Genomic DNA, 20,919 nt, shown 5'->3' with positions numbered 1-20,919 from the left:
CCCCACGACGGGAATTAAGAGACTTGGACCGCGGAATGGTAGTTGGAGCTGGACTCATAGAACATTCCATTTCGGCAATCTTTAGACAGTTCGTTATTCCGAGATCCACAGCGTCAAAAGTGTACCGAGAATACCACATTTCAGGCACTGTCTCTTACCACGGGCAACGCAGTGGCCGACGGTCTTCACTGAACGACCGATAGCAGCGGAATTTGCGTAGAGTTGTCAGTGCTAAAAGACAAGAATACTGCTTGAAATATCCGCAAAAATCAATGTGGGACGTACGACGAACGTATTCGTTACAGAATTTGTCTTTAATTAGTAATTTGTCTGAAGTAAGAGTGATTTCAGGTGTGCTGCAGGGGAGTGTCGTAGGACCGTTGCTATTCACAATATATATAAATGACCTTGTGGATAACATCGGAAGTTCACTGAGGCTTTTTGCGGATGATGCTGCAGTGTATAGAGCTGCTGTAACAATGGAAAATTGTACTGAAATGCAGGAGGATCTGCATCGAATTGACGCCTTGTGCAGGGAATGGCAATTGAATCTCAATGTAAGTGTAATGTGTTGCGAATACATAGAAAGGAAGATCCTTTATCATTTAGCTACAATATAGCAGGTCAGCAAGTGGAAGCAGTTATCTGGGAGTAGGCATTAGGGATGGTTTAAAATGGAATGACCATATAAAATTAATCGTCTGTAAAGCAGATGCCAGACTGAGATTCATTGGAAGAATCCTAAGGAAATGCAACCCGAAAACAAAGGAAGTAGGTTACAGTACACTTGTTCGCCCACTGCATGAATACTGCTCAACCTTCACCGAAGAGTCAAGCAGTACATTGCTCCCTCCTACGTATATGTCGCGAAGAGACCATGAGGATAAAATCAGAGAGATTAGAGTCCACACAGAGGCATATCGACAATCTTCCTTTCCACGAACAATACGAGACTGGAATAGAAGGGAGAACCATAGAGGTACTCAAAGTACCCTCCGCCACACATCGTCAGGTGGCTTGCGGAGTATGGATGGAGATGTAGATGTAATTGGTTATGGAAGCAGACGTCCGACGCGACTGCCTTTGCTAACAGCACAACATCGCCTACAGCGTTTCTCCTGCGCTCGTGATGATATCAGTTGGACCCTAGACAACTGGAAAATCGTGACCTTGTCAGATGAGTCCCTATTTCAATTGGTAAGAGCTGATGGTAGGGTTTGAGTGTGCCACAGACTCCACAAAGATTGTCTACAAGGCACTATGCAAGCTGGTGGTGGTATACATGGACAGGACTGGGTCCTCAGATTCAGCTGAACTGATTATTAACTGGAAGAGGTAATGTTCTGGCACTTGGAGACCATTTGGAGCCATTCATGGACTTCATGTTCCCAAGTAACGATACGCCATTCACCTGGCTACAACTGTTCGCGATTGGTATGTAGTGCATTCTGGACATTTCGAACAGAACATTTGGCCACCCAGATCGCCCGACATGATGTCCGTCGAGCATTTATGGGACATAATGGAGTGGTCAGTTTGCGCACAAAACCCTACACCGGCTACACTTTCACAATTATGGATGACAATAGAGCCAGCGTGGCTCAATATTTCAGCAGGGGCCTTTTAATGACTTGTTGAATCCATGCCACACCGAGTTGCGGCACTATACCGGGCAAAAGGTGGCCCGACACGATATTAAGAGGTATTCCTAACGTGCAGTTCAGGCTGCAGGCGATATTTTTCGGTATTTCTCGCAGTGTGACTTGGGACTACTGATTTAGATTACCGTGACCATGTTCAGGGATGCGATTCTTCAGTTTCTCGCGGCGCATTTGTTGATCGAACAGTCCAGGGGTGTTCTGCTGGTCCTTATTGTCAAAGGGGCACAATATTTCGTCGATCAGACATGTCGCCATAGTAAGGTGCGGCCGCGCGCCCTCAAGAGCTCCTACGCAAGTTGACCGACTCGGCATAGTAACTAGGAGTACATATTGGCGAATACTTCAACTTCAGCACACACGTTCTCCACATCCTAGAAACAAAAATTGACGAAGACAATACGTAATCAGACTGATTCAAGGACGATTCCATGGTTGTTCGGATGCGACAGCCATCTACAACTATAAGAGTCTCATCCGACCAGTTATAGAAGTTTCATATCAGCGCACACTCCGCTGCAGAGTGAAAATTTCATTCATAGAATATGCGTCTGCACCACCAGCTGGACTGCCTAGCACGACCACGTCTAGACTACTCCACTGAACGGCGACAAATTGGAAGTGTTCTCAAACTTGACTGTAGAACCGCTTCAGACATTGTCCTCGAATCAGCGGTGATCACCCCGCTCCAAACACGCTTCGCAAAACTGAGAGCATGCTATGGCCACCACATCCCCTCCAACAGAGAAGATATGAAAAACATATTAACCACTCGTCCCACAATAAACAACGAACCCAGATTCAAATACATCTATCGTATCAGAATCATAATTCAAAACACATTCGACATATACCCTGATCTCAGGACACAAGAAACGCAAACACTAAAAGAAAATAGAGGGACCAGAACCAGAGTCAGATCCAAATGAGACTGAAGAAGACAACGTAGATGTGGACGTGAAAGAAAAAGCTAAAACGCTGAAACCTGAAACCTAAGTATTGTAACAACACTGACCAGACAATAAGCAGCTTAAATAACAAACAACCAAGCAACATATCTAGCAAACGCATACTTCGTCACTGCCCAGAACTAAAACATAAGCTAAATTACAAACAACGGATCATGAACAATAATGTTAATAGCTATTAAGACATAAAATATTGTAAAATCAAAAACCACTAATTAGCTTCTGCTAGAAAATCATTTGTAAACCTAGCTTTAGAGAGCAATAATTGAAAAGGAAACCTAGCAATCTACTATTACTTCGAGGAAAAAAAGAAACTTAATGAATTGCAGACTGCACACATAGCTCAAGTTCTAGTACTTAGAATAGAAATAAGTTAGAAAGAAAAGCAAATATTGTGACAAAAGAGATTAAAAAGAAAAAGAAAATTTTACATCCAAACCTAAGGCCCAGTGGAGCAGAAGGTCTCATTGGTCCGCCCAACTCCTTAAGAGTGGGGGGAAAACAAAACCTCAAGAGCTCAGTTCGTCAACGCACCAGACGATGGGACATGTTTGATCGCCGAAATACTGTTCCCGCTGTACACTATGGACCGACAGTTCGTCCTTGGGCTGTTCTATCATGGTCAGTGATTTTTTTCAACAGTTTCAGTGACAGATGGCTGTCCATTCTTCTAAATCTTCCAGAAGAATCGGCTTCCAACATGGCAAGTGCCATGTCCACAAGACTGCACGTATACGTTCTTGGTTTGACGAACACTCAGGCACCACATCGCATCTCGACTCGACCTGTAAATCATCCGGTTTTATTCCCATTGAAAAAGTCTGGGACTATTTCAGACAGCAAGTGAAACCTAGCAGTCATTACCCCCGCAATTTGGGAGCTCTACGGTATGTAATCATCAGTGGATACCTTCGGCTGCATATAGCTAGTGGCAATAATCTTGTGGACTCTCTTCCTCCCAGTTGAAGCTATTATCAAGGATAGAGGCGCTGTTACTTAGTATTAGCGTGCTGTCTGTTTCCTTTGACTGACCATGCTATTATAGGTACACATTTCTCAAAAAATATTTGTTCAAACAATCTAAATTTAAAATGTGAATAAGTTGTCATAGTTTCTTTAAAGTGTATTACTTATGTGATAGTAACGTTGTTAACATAATAGAATTTCACAGGAAGGTATGTGACCTAAAGAATTGCCATTTAAAAAATTATATCTGAATATTTGTCACACCAGTTAATTGATTCCCATAATTCTGCTACATTTTAATGAAAGTGATGTAATTAACTTCTGCACGAAGTTTACCTGAAATAGATGTTATTAGTTTCAGAGAAAATTCTACCTAAAGCTAAAAGTTTCATAGTTTCGAGAAAATATATTTTAAGTTATTGATACGATCTGTTTAACCTACATTCATAGTTAAAACTCGCAAGTCCTTAGCTGTCGGCGTTGCAGGTTTCTATATCCTACAGCTTACGTTTGGAGGCCCCTATTCGAATTCTGGCCTCTTTTATAATATTTAGGGTACTTTCCCCAGCCTCCCATCCCGCAGCTGATCAACTGACAGAATTGCATTCGCCATTTTCAACCCACGTTCTATGTCCATATAACCGAAAACTTTCAGCCTGCTGGCTGTCACATCACTGAAACACAGCACTGCGTCAGTGACATCAGCTTTTAGGGTTCTGAGGCCCACAAATACTGTTTTACGCAAGCATTCCCATATATAGTTATTGAAACTTCCTTTGGGATTATGAGTTCTCCCGCAGATGCATTTAGGGTTTGAAGCTAAGTCTCTGTCGATAGGTTTTACAACATCTGCAACTGACATTGGTACGGCATGGTTGTGTCTATATACATCACCAGCTACAATATCTCTCTTATACAATGAAGAACCAAAGAAACTGGTACGCCTTCCTAATATCGTGTAGGGCCACCGGGAGCACACAGAAGTGCCGCAACACGACGTGGCATGAACTCGACTATTGTCTGGAGTAGTGCGGGAGGGAACTGACACCATGAATCCTGCAGGGCCGTCAATAAATCTGAAAGAGTACAAGGGGGTGGAGATATCTTCTGAACAGCACCTTGCAAGGCATCCCAGATGTGCTCAGTAATGTTCATGTCTGGGGAGTTTGGTGGCCAGCGAAGTGTTTAAACTCAGAAGACTGTTTCTGGAGCCACTCTTTAGCAGTTCTGACCGTTTGAGGTGTCGCATTGTCCTGCTGGAATTGCCCAAGTCCGTCGGCATGCACAATGCACATGAATGAATGCAGATGATCAGGCAGGACGCTTACGTACATGTCACCAGTCAAGAGACGTATCTAGACGTATTGGGGGTCACATATCACTCCAACTGCACACATCCCACACCATTATAGAGCCTCCAGCAGCTTTAACAGTCCTCTTCTGACATGCAGGCTCCATGAATTCACGAGGTTGTCTCCTCATCCGTACACGTCCATCCGCTCGATACAATTTGAAACGAGGCTCGTCCAGCCAGGCAACATGTTTCCAGTTATCAACAGTCCAATGTGGCCGTTGACGGGCTCAGGCAGGGCGTAAAGCTTTGTGTCGTGCAGTCATTAATGGTAGACGAGTGGGCCTTCGACTCCGAAACCCCATATCGATGATGTTCCATTGGATGGTTCGCACGCTGACACTTGATGGCCCAGCATTGAAATCCGCAGCAGTTTGCGGAAGAGTTTCACTTGTGTCACGTTGAACGATTCTCTTCAGTCGTCATTGATCCCGTTCTTGCAGGACCTTTTTGCAGATTTGATGTTTTACCAGATTTCTGATATTCACGGTACACTCGTGAAATGGTCGTACAGGAAAATCCCTACTTCATCGCTACCTCGTAGATGCTGTGACCTATCGCTCGTGCACCGACTATAACACCACGTTCAAGCTCACCTTAATCTCGTTAACCTGCCATTGTAGCAGCAGTTACCTAGCTATCAACTGCGCCAGACACTTGTTGTCCTATATAGGCGTTGCCGACAGCAGCGCTGTATTCTGCCTGTTTACATACCATTTTCTTTGGCGCTTCAGTGTATTTACACCATGATTCGGTGACAGACAGAGAGAATAACAGAGGTGATTGTCCGTAGCAGTTCTGTGAAAGAAGGTAGCTCACACAACTTTTCTCATTTGTTCTAAATTATTGCTGTTTTCTCTATATTATTCTGGTCATATTTAAGATCTGTGTAGATAAAACATAACTATAAACACAATAAGATGACTTCTTGAAATCATGCATCTCCTTCAGATCACTATGAGAAGTAAAACGTGAACCAAAAGCTGGACTGAAGTTTTATACCGTACTCGCTCAGCAGAAGGGTGACCAACTTGGAAAACTGTGGTCAGAGACCAAATAAAGACACAGAAGGTCTACCACAGGTGGCGTAAGCACAGCTGAACTGAATAAAGGGCTCAAGTCGGTGTTTAGAAATGCTGTCTCTTTCCTATCAATGTACACCAAGCATACGTAATCATACATTTTCATTAATCTCAGTCTTTCTTCCTGTGTTATTGACTCGAGTGGTCTATTATTTGTGAATCTGCTTTCGTCGATCGTCTAAGCCTCGCGCCCTCAGTAGTGTGTTTACATTTTGCGTCGTGCACTGCAGCTGCAGCGGTTATAAGCTAAGTACTGACAAACTTATTTGTACTCTGTAATACAGTTATTAAATTTAATAGATTTCAGCGGTGTTGCGTGCCGTTTGTGGCGAAATAACGACTTAATAAACTTTTGTAATCGTTCGCTCGCTGTGTTTTATAGAGTTTCAGTGTGTTGAAGTCGTTTAGTAAATTTCGTGCTTTAGTTTTCAACTGACTTTTATTATTCTTTCTAGTGAAATATTTCAGTAAAATTTTCATTCAGTGTTTTAACTTCACCTAGTGTTACAGTGGTCGTTTTAATTTTTTTGTGTTAGCAAATAATTTTGTGAAGTTTTGCTGGTATTGGTATCGGCTGTGTTGTAGTAGTATTAATACAAGTAGCTGCTTTCTTAGTAGGCAGAGAATCTCTAGACCATTATTGTTAGTTCTTAAATAGTTCTACTGGTGTAACTGAACTTTGGTAACGTAGACGTATAGTTTATTTTTCAGTAACTGTAAAATTTTTGAAAAGTGTGGGCTCTGTCGTAGGTTTGTGAGTAGTGGATTACGGTGTGGGATTTGTTCAAAGTATTTTCATTGGGGGGAATGCAGTGAGGAAGCCACTGGTCATTTTAGGGAGATCCTCTCATGGGAATGTAGAATTTGTAGTAGAAACAAGTTAATAGAGGAGCAGGAGCGTAAGATCCGTGCCCTTCGGTGTAGCTACAGTGCGCAAAGGAGGAACTAGATAGGTTGAGGAGGGTGAAGGGTGGTGGGGAATGGGAACTGGCAGTTGGCAAGAAGGTAGCTAGGATGAGGAGGTACTCAGGCAGTTTTACTTTGCATACATGCAATAGATATGACCAACTGTCAGAGTTGAGTGGAGAGGAGCCTCGTGTAGCCGTAGATGTAGGTAACGTGCAGCAGTCCTCAGCAATTAGGAGGCCTAGGTTAGTTGCAAAGTCTAGCAGAAAGAAGGTTCTGGTGCTAGGTAGTTCCCACGGTAGAGGTGTGGGCCAGCAGTTGCAGGAAGTGTTGGGGAGTGAGTACCAGGTCACCAGCATTGTGAAGCCTAGTGCAGGGTTGGCTCAGGTGACTGAAAGCATAGGGGAGTTATGTAAGAATTTTACGAAAGAGGATCAGGTAGTGATAGTGGGTGGAGCAGGGAACAGTCTCGATACGGACGGGGAATATGATGTCAGTGGTGACTTGGTTAAGATAGCTACTCAAACTGGTGGCACTAATGTGCTTTTCGTGCAACTGTTTCAGCGTCATGATCGGCCTCGCCTTAATGCGGCTGTTAAGCGCGTTAATGTGGGGCTGGGGAGGGCACTGATGGCGGAGGGCATGGATCACATCTCAGCGGTGTCAGTTGGGTCTATCAGTAGATGGGGTTTCACTAGGTTCAATGGCTCTGAGCACTATGGGACTTAACATCTTAGGTCATCAGTCCCCTAGACTTAGAACTACCTGAACCTAAGTAACCTAAGGACATCACACACATCGATGCCCGAGGCAGGATTCGAACCTGCGACCGTAGCAGTCGCGCGGTTCCGGATTGAAGCGCTTAGAACCGCTCTGCCACCGCGGCTGGCGGTTTCACTAGGCATGGCCTGCACCTCAATAGGTTTGGGAAGGGGAGGCTGGCTAAGCTTATAGGTGACAGTGTAGTGGGTGGTGGTAGTGATGGTAGTGGTATCACTCATGGAAACATTTCTGTAGTAGTTGGTGTTAGAGCTGCACCTTTTTTAGACTGAAGTCATCTGACAGGTAAACCTGCTTAAAGGAAGTGCCTCTAAGGGCTCACCTCCAGAGGATGTAATGTTTCCAAGTAGAGAAGGAATGAGCATATTTCATCAAAATATAAGAGGTATTAGAGAAAAAGTTAGTGAACTGCTCATAGATGTTAACTCTGAAATTATTGGTATATCATAGCACCACTTAAATAATTTGACAATTCAGAGGCTTCCTTTACCAGGCTACAGATTAGCTGGCTGTTTCTCAAGGAGTTCCTTGCGGGGTGGGGGAGTGGCTCTGTACGTAAAAAACAGTATTTCATTTTAGTCCATAGACGTATCACGACACTGCACTGAACAGATATTTGAAAGTTGTGCAGCATTGGTTGAATTTAGTGAAACTAAACTTCTAATTGCTGTTGTTTATAGGTCCCCTAACTCCGACTTCAGAGCATTTTTGCTTAAGCTAGAGAGGGTTCTTGATTCACTTTGTAGGAAGTACCAGAAAGTAGTTATATGTGGTGACTTCAATATTAATTTTGTACATGATTGTGCAAGAAAAAGGATGTTGGTAAATCTCCTAAATTCATATGATCAGATGCAAACTGTGTTTTTTCCAACTAGGGTGCAGGGGAACAGTAGCACAGTAGCACAGTCATAGACAATATTTTTATTCATTCTTCATTACTAGATGGGCATTAGTAAAAGGGTGAATGGCCTTTCAGACCATGATGCACAAATTTTAACACTAAAAGGTTTTTGTACTCAAACCAATGTATTTAATTACAAACTACGTAGGAAAGTTAATCCAACAGCAATAGAGAGTTTTTCAAAACTTGTCAAGGAACAAGAGTGGCAAGATGTTTATAGTGCCGATAATATAGATGATAAATACTATGCTTTCCATAACACATTTCTCATGCTCTTTGAGAGTTGCTTTCCATTAGAACATTCTAAATGGGGTACTAGCAATAATAGACAGCCCGGTTGGCTGACTAATGGGATAAGGATATCATGTAGAACAAAGCGGGAATTATATCAAAATGTTAGAAGTAGTCACAATCAAGCTACAGTAGCCCATTACAAACAGTACTGTAAGGTGCTTAAAAATTTTATTAGCAAGGCGAAAAGTATATGGTATGCAAATAGAATAGCTAATTCACAGGATAAAATTAAAGCCATATGGTCAGTTGTGAAGGAAGTGTCTGGTCAGCAGCACAAGGTTGATGATATAAAGTTCGTTCACAGTAATAATATTTCTGTTACTGATAAATCAGATATATGTACAGTATTTAACAACCATTTTCTGAGCATTGCTGGTGAATTAAATAAAAATTAAGTTTCTACAAGAAATCATATACATTTCTTAGCAAATGCCTTTCCGAGATTGACGTCTGAAATACTCCTCTGTGATACAGACAAGAGGGAGATTGAGTCAATAATTAGATCACTGAAGACTAAGGACTCTCGTGGTTATGATGGAGTGTCTAGTAGAATATTAAAGTACCGTGCTGCACATGTTAGCCCTGTATTTAGCCATATTTGTAATTTTTCCTTTAGGAATGGTCAGTTTCCTGAGCGATTAAAGTACTCAGTAGTAAAGCCGCTTTATAAAAAGGGAGAAAGGAATAATGTAGATAATTTTAGACCTATTTCTATGCTATCAGTGTTTGCAAAGTTATCGAAAAGGCTGTGTACGTAAGGTTAATTGATCATTTTATATCACACGATTTGCTATCAAATGTACAGTTCGGCTTCAGAAGTCGTTTGACAGCTGAAAATGCTATATTCTCTTTTCTCTGTGAGGTACTGGATGGGCTAAACAAAAAGTTTCGAACGCTTGGCGTATTTTTTTATTTAACAAAGGCATTTGACTGTGTTGATCTCACAATATTGCTCCAGAAACTGGACCATTACGGAATAAGGAGAGTAGCTCACAATTGGTTCACCTTTTACTTTAGCAACAGGCAGCAAAAGGTCATTATTCACAATTTTGATAACGGCTGTGATGTGGGATCTGAGCGGGGTACTGTCAAGTGGGTGGCGGGGGGGGGCCCAGGGATCAGTGTTGGGACCGCTCCTGTTCCTTATTTATATAAATGATATGCCCTCTAGTATTATGGGTAACTCTAAAATATTTCTGTTTGCTGATGACACTAGCTTGGTAGTAAAGGATGTTGTGTGCAACATTGACTCGGTTTCAAGTAGTGGAGTACATGACCTCAGTTCATGGCTTGTAGAAAATAAACTAACACTAAATCACAGTAAATCAGTTTTTACAGTTTCTAACACTCGATTCAACAAAACCTGACGTTTTAATCTCACAGAATGGGCATATGATTAGTGAAACTGAGCAGTTCAAATTTCTAGGTGTTCAGATAGATAGTAAGCTATCGTGGAAAGCCCACGTTCAGGATCTTGTTCCAAGACTTAATACTGCCATTTTTACTATTCGAACGGTATCAAAAGTGAGTGATACTTCGACACGTAAATTAATCTACTTTGCTTATTTTCATTCACTTATGTCGTATGGTATTATGTTTTGGGGTAACTCTTCCCATTCTAGAAGGATATTTTTGGCTCAGAAACGGGCGGTTCCGGCAATAAGTGGTGTGAGTTCACGAACCTCTTGTCGACCTCTGTTCACGAGTCTGGGTATTTTGACATTGGCCTCTCAATATGTATATTCCTTATTGTCGTTTCTTGTTACTAATATTAGTTTATTTCCAAGAATTAGCAGCTTTCACTCGGTTAATACTCGGCAGAAATCAAACCTTCATTTGGATCGGACTTCCTTAACTCTTGTGCAGAAAGGTGTGCAGTATACTGCTGCATCCATTTTCAATAAGCTGCCACTCGAATTCAAAAATCTTAGCAGTAATCCAGGCGCTTTCAAATCGAAACTGAAGAGTTTCCTCATGGGTCACTCCTTCTATTCTGTCGAGGAGTTCCTTGAAAAATTAAGCTCATTCTCATTGTATTGCTGATACCGTTTGCTTAAACTTATAGACTGACTTTTTTCAGGTTCATTAGCATTTATTTTTATCTGTTATTACTTTTATGTTGTAGGTTCATGTACTGACACCTTCCATGACCTTGGAGATTTGCTCCTCAATTTGGTCCTACGGAGCTTGACATGTAAATAAAATAAAATAAATTAAAAAAACATACTGTCTGTTCAGATAGGACTGGGGTATAACTTAACATATTAAAAAGGATTGTTATGCTGTCAGATTTTCGCTTCTTAGTTTCTTCAAGCGGATGTAGATGATCAAAGATGCCTGTGTACTCTGCGTTGCAAATATGGAAAATGCAGCGTTGTTTTACGATGTATAGAGTCCAGTTGGGCACGCTATAGCACAGCGAAAGCTGAGTCTCCCAACATTGGAACACATGGTACAATCAGGTCCAGGTAAACAAAACACGGGCTATTTAAGTAAGTGTGTACCCGTCAAGGGAAAGGGCAGGGAGGACACAACGATAAGCAAGCGAGCCCTGCTGGCTCGGCGCTTAGCGGCGTGTTATCAGGCGCCTGCCACATTGCGTAACGTGGGCATCGCAAGTGTCTGCGCGCCGCTAGTTACGTCGCCTCCCTGCGTCAGCGCGAGGACCCCGCTTCACCTCACAGGCGCCTTCATCTTCACGAACGAAAATAGGGACACCACGACGCTCGCAGACCAACAACTGACCGATCGCCAGACTATCCTAGTTCCTCCTCAGGAACACCAGAAATATTTCGGTATGTAAATATGGTCGTTTGGAATCATGATAGTGATGTGGACCCGCTGCCTCCCCTCAAAGATAAACATTGTATCGATAGCAAACAGACGTAAGTTTTTTTTATGTGTATAACCCTCAGATCGCACAAACTGCATCATTACCGGTTCCTATCTAATGTCAACTCATCATCGGATGTTAATTAAATGAAACAACAAGTTCACTGTTACCAGTCACCGTTTTATTTATTTCCACGACGCGTTTCGAAGGTTTAAACCTCCATCATCGGGTGGATTTACATTAGTTAGTATTACATTTGTGTGTGTGTTGTGTTACGATTTTTGGAGGAACTTGTGGCACTGCCTAGTGGAGAAACAAGACACTATTTCAGAATATGGCTTAGGATTATTTTTTACAAAAATTAAACTGTTATCTAATGGTAAACATTAAGCAGGTAAACTAGAGTTCCTCCAGTGGTCACAGGTTCCTTTTGCTGTCGTAACACATCACATGTATACTGCCACATTTGTAAACAAATATAGCGTCTGGAATCAGCTGGGTGCAAGGTTCGTATAGCAGAAGAGAAGACATAATCGCGAAGTGCAAAGAATATACATCGTAACAGCATTGTTACAGAATAATTGTTTAAAGCATTTGGAGGTGTTTGATTTGAGGTGTCGAATATATGTGTGTGTACTTCAGGTGGTATATAAATCCAATTTTGACAAGTGAAGTACACACACATATATTCGACACCTCAAAACGATTTTTACCCTCCATGCTGCCCTCCAATACTAAATTGGTGATCCCTTGATGCCTCAGAACATCTCCTACCAACCGATCCCTTCTTCTAGTCAAGTTGTGCCACAAACTCCTCTTCTACCCAATTATATTCAGTACCTCCTCCTTAGTTATGTGCTCTACCCATCTAATCTTCAGCATTCTTCTGTAGCACCACATTTCGAAAGCCTCTATTCTCTTCTTGTCCAAACTATTTATCGTCCATGTTTCACTTTCATACATGGCTACATTCCACACAAATACTTTCAGAAACGACTTCCTGACACTTAAATCTATACCCGATGTTAAGAAATTTCTCTTCTTCAGAAGCGCTATCCTTGCCATTGCCAGTGTATATTTTGTATATTCTCTACTTCGACCATCATCACTTATTTTGATCCCCAAATAGCAAAACTCTTTTACTACTTTAAGCGTCTCATTTCCTAATCTAATTCCCTCAGCATCACCCGACTCAATTCGACTACATTCTATTATCCTCGTTTTGCTTTCGTTGATGTTGATCTTATACCCTTCTTTCAATACACTGTCCATTCCGTTCAACTGCTCTTCCAAGTCCTTTGCTGTCTCTGACAGAATTACAATGTCGTCGGCGAACCTCAAAGTTTTTATTTCTTCTCCATGGATTTTAAAACCTACTCCGTATTTTTCTTTTGTTCCCTTTACTGCTTTTGTACTAAGAATGTCATATTTGCGAGGATGTTGATGAGGAACAAGTGTTTTTACCTCGATCGGGATCTTGATCCTAATGCTAAAAGCAGTGTGGAAGTAATGAAACAGTTCTACCCATTCATTTTCGAAATCAGTTGTTTTTCCTTTCGTTGGTGTAATAGCTCAACCTGAAGGAGTGACAAACCTGGTAGCGACGCATGTCACTCCATTTAACCCGGTGATTGTCATCCGTCTTGGCAAATTCCACTACACATCTGTGACGGAAAACGCCTCCCCCCTCGCTCCTCACATGTGGATCGGAGTAGTATGTCAGAAGTGAAATAACATGTTTTAAATAGCGTGGCAAACAATTGTTTAATTGTGAGTAGACAGAGGTTGTTAGCAGCCCAGTTAGTCGGTGTCAGTGCTAACAAACCGAGCCACAACAGGACGAGCGAATAGCGGCAACGCAACTTCACTCAGCCTCATTCTTAGTATGCGGGACCAATAAGACGAGCCAACAGGAAACCAAAACAGACAGAAAATTACATTTTAATATCGTCGGCTAGCTACTGCTGGGAGCCCATTTGATGGTTTCCTGTTAGCATTAGACCTGAAATTTGTCTCTCGGGGCAGAGGCCATCATAGCTGAAGTGATAACATCGTCTTGACATACGAGAAAAAACGCTATGTACACAGCCTGAGAACGAATCGTGTGAACGGTGTTTCTGTGTGTATTGTAGTTAACAATTAATTACCGTTAAATGTTAACTACGTAAGCTTTTTCTTTCGCCGATGACATGTGTTTGCAGAGCGGTTGTAAGGACCAACTTCAAGAACAGATTAATGTTTGGATAGAGACAGTAAGAGATTTTGGACTCGTTTTCAGTCAAAGGGAAATACGGTAGTCATCAAAGGAAAAAGTCAATCGACTGGTTCCATTGTGATTGCAGCAAAGTTTGGATGCAAATCAACGAAAAACCTTAAAATGTGAACTGTGAGGCTTGTCCCGGAGGATGTTCGAGTCCTCCCTCGGGCATGGGTGTGTGTGTTTGTTATTAGGATAGTTTAGGTTAAGTAGTGTGTAAGCTTATGGACTGATGACCTTAGCAGTTAAGTACCAAAAGATTTCACACATTTTCTTAAAATGTGACATCGGCAAATGTTATTTTCATTTGAAATCAACCATCAGGATTCGTGCTGACGTAAGTACGTTTTTGTTTTTGTTTTAGTTCTTTCTTCCGAAGGTTCTTTTCCTGTAGCTCACCAATCCTCCCATCTGTCAATTATCGTCTTCATTTCCGCATAATTGCTTTATTCTCAGCGATCTGCGTTTCCCATTTATCCGCGCCCGCCCAACTATATTTAGGTGTAACGTTCACATTGTGTTAACGTACCTCTGCAATGCCAAGGCTATGTTCTTATCGTCGCCGTTGGCGGCGCTATGTCCCAGTGCATAAGTCATTGAAGGCAATAGACATTGACCTTGATGGCCAATTCAGTAAGCAGCAGCTTATTGATGGTCCAAATGTCTTTCGTGGACTGCGAATGCATTTCACCTGTGATATCTCAGCTGTTTTTGGAGGCAGTATATGGTTGACCTTGGCTGTTGTATGGGGGAATCAAGCAGATTACGGTGGCCTTGAAGCCTTCCCTGATGCAAATGTCCTAGCTTGGAAGACCCGGAGTGTATCAGAGACTTCGGGACTCCTAGCTAAGGTGCCATATGGTCCTTTGGTTGCAGACAAGCCATTCGTTTTGTCAACTAGAAGAATGAAGAAGCTTAACTTTGATGAATACTTGTTTATTTGGGCGAAAGCAGGGAATAACAATTGTAAAATGAAGATTGTTGGTGATTGCATGCTGTATTATGTAGAATAAAGTTGACTTCGAATTAAAATTTATTTTATATTATTCATAATAAAGTTGACCTTGAACCAAAAAGAAAAACTACACGTAAATAGCTCCAGACAAAAGATGGGATGGTTCCTTTGAAAGGGCGCGACCAATTTCCTTCCCCATCCTTGAAACGAATGAATATTGTACTCCGTCCCTAGTGATTGAGATGTCGACGCCCGTTAACCCCTAATCTTCCTCCCTTCTTCCCCATTCATCTATCCGGAAGAGAGGGAAAAAAAAGTGAGAACCAAATGTTGTTTAACTACCAGAGGGACATTAACCAGTGTGATTGCCTTGCTTGTAACTTTATTCGTCACGAAGATATGAAAAACATTACGTCTTTTTTAAACAACGTCCTATACTTCTTATTCGGTAATTCAGTTTCTGTCTTCAAGACCTGTCCAAAAACGTATCACACTGTACCATTCGTGCAAACACGACCTTATTAGAAACGCAACACAAAATTCACTTTGGCTCTTCTGTACTTGAACACAGTGCATGTTCCCTGGATAATGTAGCTAGTCTACTTAGTGGATCTCGCCGTAAACAAATGGAAATACAAGGACAATGCACGCCGGTCACTTAGTCAACAGCCTTCAGTTGAAGGTTTGTGTACGTACGATGCACACCACAGAGAGGAAGTAGAAATGCTAACGGAGAATGTAATTTAGCAGAACAGTAATTGCAATAATAGTTTCCTCTTTGTCCATTATAATTATCCGTGCTGTTATGCCGTGGTCGGTTGATGAATTCTGTGTCAATTCCCAACGTTTCGTCCCCGTCTGCGGGAGACATCTTCAAGGGGGTCTGTAGCTCGATGGAAGGTCCAACACACCCACTGGCTCCCTACCGACTGCCGCTAAATTCCGTGTCCGCGCGCTTCCGCGCCGCGGCGTGATGACACGTGTTTTGAAAACGTCAGTGCAATTCGCCGCTGTCCGTCGCCGTCGATCGCCGTTGCCATCACCCAGTAGTGGACGGGTGGTACACATATTCTTTAACACCGGTATCCATATACCGTTTAATTTCACGCCCTCCTCCTTTCGATTGAAATTATTTGGATGCTTAGCGATTTCGATTGCCTCCCTGTAGAGCCTTTCGTAATATCCGCTTGTGGCCGCTAGTACTTGCGTCTCCTCGAAACGAATATGGTGGTTCCCTAACTGGAAAGCATGCTCCGCAACAGCTGATCGTTCCGGTTCTCCTCTTCTACAATTGCCCTTGTGCTAGGCTCGTAACGCAGAATACAGTGCTGTGATGCCTGCACCTTCTAGGGTGGTATGGCTGTAGCTGCTACTAGTGCAGAACACTCCACACACTTACTGGTCCACATTCGGACTATACGTTATGTTCCCGGTATTCGTCGTGTTGTCCTCTTCCACTGCATGGATTACAACATCTTCAAACTCGGGTATGCAGCGCCGCTGTGGAGCGCACCTGTAGTCCCTGCTGGAGGTGAACGTCTCCAAGACTCGCTGGTACCGCATCTACATCTACATCTACATGAATACTCTGCAATTCACATTTCAGTGCCTGCCAGAGGGTTCTTCGAACCACCTTCGCAATTCTCTATTATTCCAATCTCGTATAGCGCGCGGAAAGAAGGAACACCTATATCTTTCCGTACGAGCTCTGTTTCCCTTATTTTATCATCGTGATCGTTTCTCCCTATGTAGGTCGGTGTCAACAAAATATTTTTGCTTTCGGAGGACAACGTTGGTGATTGGATTTCGTGAGAAGATTCCCCCGCAACGAAAAACGACCTTGTTTTAATGATGTCCACCGCAAATCCTGTATCATTTCAGTGACACTCTCTCCCACATTTCACGATAACACAAAACGTGATGCCCTTCCTTGAACTGCCCCAATGTTATCCGTCAATCGTGTCTGGTAAGGATCCCACACCGCGCAGCAATATTCTAAAAGCGGACGGACAAGCGTAGTATAGGCAGTCTCTTTAGAAGTTCTGATACATTTTGTAAGTCTTTGGTTAGCCTTTCCCACAACATTTTCTATGTGTTCCTTCCAATTTCAGTTGCTTGTAATTCTAATTCCTAGGTACATGGGCGTACCCAGTGAGGGGCAGGGGGCAGCTGCCCCCCCCCCCACCCCAAAGATATTCTCAGTTTTTCACTAGTTTACTGTTTTATTTAATAAGAAATGCAGCATGTTTTCTCGGATTGTACAAGTGCATTCTTGTGTTTAAAATGTTTATTAACAGCAGTTTTTCGCTGGTTTACTGTTTTATTTAATAAGAAGTGCTGTATGTTGTCTCAAGTCCTTGTTTCCTGAGACTAGTATGACCTGCCCCCCTCCCCCCCCCCCCCCTCCTACTTCAGATCCTGGGTACGCCCTTGCCTAGGTATTTAGGTGAATAGATTCGACTGATTTATCATGTATCCGAAGTTTAACGGATTCCTTTTAGCACTAATGTGGATTACCTCACACTTTTCGCTATTTAGGGTCAAACTGCCAATTTTCGCACCATTCAGATATCTTTTCTTAATCGATTAGCAATTTGTTTTGGTCTTCTGATGACTTTACTAGTCAATAAACGATAGCGTCATCTGCAAACAACCGAAGACGGCTGCTCAGATTGTCTCCAAAATCGGTTATACAGATAAGGAACAGCAAAGGACCTATAGCACAACCTTGGGGAACGCTAGAAATCACTTTTGTTTTACTCGACGACTTCCCGTCAGTTGCTACGAACTGTAACCTCTCTGACAGTAAATCACGAATTCAGTCACATAATTGAGGCGATATTGCATAAACACGCAATTTCACTACAAGCTGCTTGTGTGGTACAGTGTCAAATGCCTTCCGGAAATCCAGAAATATGGAATCAATTTTAAATCTCTGGTCAATAGCACTCAACATTTCGTGCGAGTAAAGAGCTAGTTGTGTTTCACAAGAACGATGTTTTCTAAATCCGTGTTGACTGTGTGTCAACAGACCGTTCTCTTCGAGGTAATTCATAACGTTGGAACACAATATATGTCCCATAATCCTGCTGTATATTGGCGATGATATAGGCCTGTAACTAAGTGGATTACTCCTATTACCTTTCTTGAATATTGGTGTGACCTGCGCAACTTTCCAGTCTTTGCGTACGGATCTTTCGTCGAGCGAACGGTTTTATATAGTTGTTAAGATTGGAGCTAATGCATCAGCATACTCTGAAAAGAACCTAATTGGAATACAGTCTGAACAAGAAGAGTTGCTTTTATCAAGTGATATTAAGTTGCTTCACTACTCTAAGGATATCTACTTATCTACGTATCCGTTACTCATGTTGGCAGCTATTTTTATTCGAATTCTGGAATATTCACGTAACAAAGAGGGAGCGCGAAAGTGTGGAAGATGCTCCGCATGCAATTGACGACCAGCCCTCCCATTGCACTGAGTTTCGCCGTATAATATCGTCATGTCAGCAAACGTGTAGTTCACCATGCTCAACAGCAACACACTAATTCTGTGCTGTAGTGAATTATTGCTACTGGACAGTAGTACTCTATGAACAAAGACCAGAAGCACAACAGCAGGAACAAACCTCTCTGCATTTGTAGAAGATAACTGATAAGCTTGATTCTAAACGTTGCCGTGAAAAGTACCCGAAGCTTGTACGAACATGCATTTAAAAGATGTCCCCTGTAAGATCGAAAGGTCCTTTTGAATATGTAAGTTAAAATTTATCCCCAGTTTTTGTCTACGTTCATGTAGAAAATATAGTATAGTGAATTCGGATTAAACTCTTAAAAACACCCTGCACATTTAGAACAATTAATTATCAGGCATCAAATTTCATCAATAGTTGAAGGCGCGACTTATGCTTTTATAACACACAGCTGCGGCTGCTCCAAAAACAGGCAATACGTGTTCACTTCACATCTCGTCCTTCTGCGTTCCGGAGACCTTCAAACGCCTTAACTGCTTGTCTGACGTGCAGTGACGACGAGCGTTACCCTTATCGGAGGATCTTACAGTTTTAATTACGATTTGAAGTGTCTTCCAATAAATCCTTTTCTCAAGTGTTTCAGTATCGAATCTATCTTCCAATCACCTGGTTTTTTTGTGATATACACAAAGTGAAAACATCGGACACGATGAAATTAATTTCTGCGTCTACACTCCACAAGCCACATCACGGTGAGTGATGGAGGGTGCTTCGGGTAGCTTTATCGTTGCCCCTCTCCAGTGTTCCATGTTCCATTCGCAACTGGTACGTGGGAAGAAAAGACTGTCGGTAAAGCTCTGCACTAGCTCTAACTTCTCTGATTTTTCTCGTTGTGGTCATTTTGCGAGACTTATCTGGTAGAAAGCAGTATGTTGGCTGACTCGTCTTGGAACGAACCATCTCGGACTTTCAACAGTAAACATCTCGATAATGCGCAACGTCTCTCTTGCAGCCTGCCACTTCGTAACGATCTCGCGTTTAATAAATGATTCCATGACGAAACGGGCAGCCCCTCGATATATATTTTCTGTCTCTTCTATTAACGCAGCTTGATAAGGACTCAGACTTGTGAGTAATGCGCAACACTCGGTTTGACAAGTATTTGTGAGGCACTTCTGTCATGGACGAATCTTCCAATGAATATGACCCTGGAATCTGCATTTTCTACAACTACTCATGGACTGTCATTGTGCTTGAGGTATCTCAATACGGTTACTTCTAGGAATTTTACGGATGTTACTGCAAACAGTGGTTTATCGACGGTAGCATAATGCAACAGCGACGGATTTCTACGCCTGTTTGTACGCAGTATGTTACACTTATTTAAGTTCAGGGTGAACTGTCTCCCACAAGTCTTCCTGCATCTCTCTGGTATCTTCCGTCGTTTTAATCTGTTTAACAGACAACAGCGACGTTATTCAATAGATCTTGTTAAACAACCGTGTGTGGTTGTTAGATCCTCATCGGGCGCCACCCAGGTGGCTGATAGAAAGAAGCCTCCCAGATATGTGAGCCACTGGGGAAATAAAATACCCAGGTTGCAACAAATGCTAATACAGGCCTAAGCTCATCAGTGTGTGATGTGGCATCCAGCCGTTAGTGGCCAACATTTCTTCACCAAACTGGACAACCGCTAGAAATCAAGTCTTTAACAACTGTGATCTGCAGCTGAGATCACTACAATCACCTACATCTCGAAAAATCTTGATAGCACAACAGCAGAAATGACCACTACCTAAGGCTCCAATAAAGGTGCTGGGCTTTCCTAGTCATTGAATACTGGGGGACCAGGAAAGTCATGAAAAAGGCGAAAGGTCGCAGTTTCTCTAAACCTCTTCGCAAACACAATATTTGTACTTTCAACTCACGTATGCTGGTCGGACTAGGCAAACTTAAAACAGCATACAGAAATACTACACCGCTTGACAATTTCTAAGGAGCAGAGACATTGCTGAACAAGAATAACCACAGGAACTAGTGGACGACATGAGACACAGTACATATATAGCAGAGGTGCTGTGGCATATTTATAACGAAAAATGGTACAGATTTCACCACATGGGAAGCAGGATGACAGACATAAGTAACGTTCATATTTGACAAAGGGTAAGACTCCCCACATAATAGTTCATATCGGACTCTCAGTAAGGAATATGCTCTCCTCAGGCACTAACCCACATTTTGCACCTGTTATTTATGCTGGCTACCAACTATTGAAGAGTCCTTGGGAGATATTGTCCCACTCTTTCTTCAAGGGGGTTGTTGTGCGGTTCGGTGAGAGGTGTTATTTGAGAAATACGTGTCAGTAGCATCCCAGGAATGCTCTGTAGTGTTTAGGTCTGGGGAGTACACAGGCCACTCCATGCGTTCAATATCTTCACTTTCCAGAGTGTCCGACACCACAGCGATCGTGCGTGGGCGAGCACTGTCGTCCA

Source organism: Schistocerca serialis, chromosome 2 (assembly GCF_023864345.2).
Source record: "Schistocerca serialis cubense isolate TAMUIC-IGC-003099 chromosome 2, iqSchSeri2.2, whole genome shotgun sequence".
Classification (NCBI taxonomy): Eukaryota; Metazoa; Arthropoda; class Insecta; order Orthoptera; family Acrididae; genus Schistocerca; species Schistocerca serialis.
This window is presented reverse-complemented; position numbering follows the sequence as displayed.